The following is a 5,003-nucleotide window of genomic DNA, read 5'->3' on the forward strand; positions in this document are numbered from 1 at the left end:
TTGTGGTCCATTACTAAGGAAAATTTGTTACCTAGCAAGTAATGTCTCCAAAGTTTGAGAGCATGGATGATAGCCAACAACTCCAGGTCATGGGTAGCATAATTCCTTTCATGGCTCCTCAATTTTCTTGAAGAATATGCTATGCAATGACCTTCTTGCATAAGTACACATCCTAAAGCAAGTGCGCTAGCATCAATTACCACTTCAAACTCCTTACTAAGATCAGAAAGTTTCAGGATGGGTGTTGATACTAAGCTTTACTTTAGTTTGTCAAAGCTGGTCTATTCAGCAGGTGACCATACAATTGCTACTTGCTTCTTTAGTAGATCAGTCAGAGGTGCTACAATCAAAGCATAATCTTTGATGAAATTTCTATACAACCCTGTCAACCCAAGAAAACTACGTATTTCTTTGACAGAAGTTGGTGTTGGCCATTCCAAAGCATCTCTGACCTTAGCTGGATCTACTAAAATTCATTCTGTTGATACAATGAATCCCAGATATTCAATCTATCGCTTGAAAAATGCACACTTCTTCTTCTTGGCATAAAGCTTGTGTGCTCCCATTGTTTCAAGAACAATGAGAAGTTGGGGTTCATGATCCTTTCCTTGTTTTGAGTAGACTAGGGTATCGTCAAAAAAGACGAGAACGAAGTCATCAAGGTGGGGCCTAAAGATATCCTGCATTAACCTGTTGAAGGTAGCAGGAGCATTCGTCAGCCCGAATGACATCACTAGGAATTCGAAGTGTCCATACCTTGTATTGAATGCAGTCTTCGGGATAACTTCTTCTTTGATCCTTATGTAATAATATCTAGATCAGAGATCTATCTTTGAGAAGATCTTCACCCCTTGAAGAGGTCAAGTAATTCATCTATTCTTGGAATGGGATATTTATTTTTGATGGTTGCTTGATTCAACCCTCTATAGTCAATGCATAGGCAAAGCGTTCCATCTTTCTTCTTTTGGAACAACACTGGAGCTCCCCATGGTGAACTGCTAGGATGGATGTAGCCTTGATCTAACAGTTGCTTGGGTTACCCTTTTAGTTCGGGATGGACATCTTATATGGCCTCTTTGTGACCAATGCAGCTCCTGGCACAAGTTTGATTTTGTGGTCGACTTCCCTTTGGGAGGAAGTTCCGTCAGATCTTCAGGGAATACATCTGCGTATTCCTTTAACCATGAAGGTTTTTCTCCGGATTCTTGATTCTGATCTAGCTTATTCAATTTAATCAGATAGACATGTAGACCCTTTTGAACACCTTTTATTATCCGTGTTGCTTTTGCCAACTATATTTTGGCTTACCAGCCTCACCTTGAGTCGTGACTAGTTCCCCTTTAAAATTGCGGAAGGACACTTGACCCTTCCCATAGTGGATGTGGGCATCATTGGGTATTAGCCAATCCATTCCGAGTAAACATTTGTGGACACCTACGTTCATTACCCTGAATCTCACAGAAGTTGGCTTCCCACCCAGTAGGAATTTCACCTTAGCAGTTTGCCTAATACAAGTGACCTCACGACCATTTGCTTGGTGAGATGAAGGAATGTGTACTGCCACAGTCAATCAAGGTTTTGAAGCTTTTACCTTGATATTCTAATGGAGTTTGAATCACCGAGAATTGGCGATTCGGACTCTTCTTGTGAAGAGTGGCATGAACCGTTGCCCTCTCAATGTCAGCATCCATGCATGGATCTTCTTCATTGTCGAGTTCCTTGATGGAAACATTGGAGGTTCTCCCTCTGGCCATAACGGTGGTTCCTTGGCCATGAGTGGCTCTATTTTAACCTTGGAATTGCCCCTAGCGATGCCCTCTGCCAAGCTTGGGACACTCCCTCTTGAAGTGTCCAAGCTCGTTGCAATGGAAGAAACGTGGATTGCGATCATTCCTTTGTGTTGGAACAAAGTTGTTGACAGCATTGACTCTAGCTTTCTTTCTTTGGCCCTGATTCTGACCCTATGCTCTCTTAGTCTGAGCCTTAGACATGCCCTTATTTTGATCCTTGTAAGGCCAAATCTTGTTGTTCCTTGGTTTGGTCTTCACCTCCTGTATTATTGGAGCATCTTGAATGAGTGCATCTTGTAGGTCCATTGGGTGCATTGATTCCAATCGAGTGTTTATGGGCAGATTCAACCCAATACAGACACCTGCTCTGTCATATTCATTGGAGGTGCATACTTTAGGAGTGAGATGAACTTCAAATAATATGCTTCAAATGATAATCCTAGCTGCTTTAAGTCATAGAATTCAGTCATCTTTTGTGTGTGGTAGGCAGGTGGCAGATACCTCCCTCGCACAGCTTCCTTAAGCTTATCCCAAGTGACTGTCCCCTCCGAGATCGCTTGGTCTCTGCACCAGTGTTTCCACCAAAGTCTCGCTTCACCTGTTAGCTTAAGTTTGGTGAGCATGGCTTGGTTAGCAGGTGCAGTTCCTACTGCCTCAAAATAGTCCTCCATGGACTCAATCCAGATCTCGGCATCGGCTTGAACAGTCCTTCCCTTGCTATCAAACAAGGGTGGCTTAATTTGTTTGAGAATGAATTTCTTCTCTTGAGCCGCAGCTAGACTTAGTGCAGGAGTCGAAATTGGAACCTGTGCTTGGGGTTGCATCTGAACAATAAGATTCATTACGTTAACATCTTATCATATGTTCTCATATTATGTTAATATGACTAGCACAACTTTTTAGCTAAGTGATTAAATCACTTAACACATTAGTTAACATTTATGATCAAGATAGACAATTGTAAAAAGTCTTATTTATTTATGAAGGCATAACCCTTTGAGTAGATTTATTGTGAATAAGTAGGACAGGCTGATTGATACATCAATTTGGAAAAAATAGGATTGTGTTACAATCGGCTACAAGGACAGAATAATAATATGGAGTGGGGTCATGGATTTTTAGGAAATGGTAAGCCATAGGAAGCTTGGGGTATCCCTTCCTTTGATACCTATTCTTCTCATAGTGCCCTAACACTTTGATTCTGTCAGCAGAGATCACCTGGGTCACTTCTTCATAGACATACTTGTTCTACTTGACTTGCCGACCGCTAACATGCAAAGTTGCGTTTACGCGAGCTTCGAAAAAGATGAACAAATTCACGATCTTTAAATCCTCCATCCACTTGATTCTCTTCAAGTTGGTCTGAAGGTACATGAGAAGGTGGGCTGCTATATAGTATATTTCTGAGTCTCCCGCGCTCCTCATACAGGGGTGAAGGATTATAGATGCGGTCTAGAATATTCATCATGCCAGGCCTTTGACGATAATTCGAAGCATGCATTGTAGTCATGAACATGACCTGGAACACAAAGAACTTGCTCCATGCTTCATGACTCTGCAACCCAGCATCCATAAATGAGTAAAGAAACATTTTCAATAGAAAACACTGCTCTATTCTACTCACCCTCCCCTATTTATCCTCTTATTCCCTTTATTTTCCTCCATTAAGTTCCCTTAAAATCTTTAGATCTCGTTGGTTCGCTCTGATACCAACTATAAACGTGTCCGCTTGTCCACTTGTGGGACACGTCTTCGTAGCCCATCAGGAAGAGAGTCTAGAAAGTGCCACCTGGCACTCGCAAGGAATGTCACAGGGTTTGCAATCTAGGTCTTCCCGAGTCTGCCCCAAAGCGGAAGTATCCGACTCTTCCTACTTAGGACCGACTTGAAGTTAGGGTTTTTTTCCTATCAGCCAAGTCTCTAGGAAGTAGCTAGCGTCGAGCTCCAGATGAACCACTTTGTGTAGAAACAACAGAGTCGAAGCATATTTATGCTGCATTTGGTTCATGGAGAATGGGAAAGGAGAGGGATGCAAAGCTCAACCTTTCTGCCCATAAGGCATAGTCCCATTCCGCTCCCCTAAAATAGCATAAATTGAGATTCTAACTCTACTAACTCTAGGTCTTCACAGTTTCATTATCACGTCTTTGAGAAAAGTTCCTAGCGAACTAGGACCACCCTTCCGTAGGATGGGCCCAAGTCACGTCCACCGCACTTTCCTCGGGTTGCTTAGTTATCTAATTACCTACCACATTATATTTGACATGCAAAGGCAACTTCCTTAATTAACCAATTTAAACACATGTTCCTTCACGTAACTTATGCACTGACATTAAAAAAAACAATGTCAAGTAAGTTCCCTTTTCAAATATTTGATCTTTATTTATCATAGCCTTGGAATACAACAAGTATCTTGCACGAAGGCTGCCCGAAGGCTATCCCAGAAATCATCAAGATTGCTGCTCCAAGTTTCACCCGTAGACTAGTACATGGGCCTCAAGATCCCATCTCGAGTCACGTCGGCCCCTTGTGCTGGATCCAGAGGCAAGGAATTTACAGCTAGAGCCTTCCCTAGCACCCAAGTGTCCTCTCATTCCAAGTAGCACCCACAGAGAGACCTCTCACGACGGGTTTGGTCCATGTACCCGGTGCGGCTAACAACCCCCTTGGATAGGACCAGGCAGGCAGTCGGAGGTAACTGAACCTGCCTCTCCCTCCAGGCTATTAACCTAAAGCATTAAGTGTTTGGCCTTGAATTAGTTCCTTGAGCAAAGAAGTTCAAACAGCGTACCTAAGTGTACGATCACGATCATTTCTGTGGTCGTTCGTATGACCAACTGCTAAGGTGTGATTCCTTCTTCACGAATACTCCTAGCATTCGATCCTAGATTGTTCGCGACTTGGCAAGATTCCAAGGGCTTGGCAAGCTAGGTTGCTTGTTTACCCTTTTTCTTTGGATTAGGGTTTATACCCTACCGACCCCAATTATCATTACCTTAGGTCTCCTTGTACTATAGTCAAATAGATCTTGGACAACCCCGTTGTCCTTGGTTGGTGAATTTGCTTCTTAGCAATTCACAATTTTCCTAAGTTTGACAAATTGGTCCCCAAGAGAGAGTTGTAATAGGGCGACTACTCGACTCTTAACGAATCTAACTTGTAATTAGATCTCGCCTTCCTTGGCCTAAGATGTAGTAGTAGCATCTTATGATT

This window comes from Lygodium microphyllum, chromosome 14 (genome assembly GCF_053477565.2).
Source record: "Lygodium microphyllum isolate KBCC chromosome 14, Lygodium_microphyllum_v1.1.10, whole genome shotgun sequence".
NCBI lineage: Eukaryota > Viridiplantae > Streptophyta > Polypodiopsida > Schizaeales > Lygodiaceae > Lygodium > Lygodium microphyllum.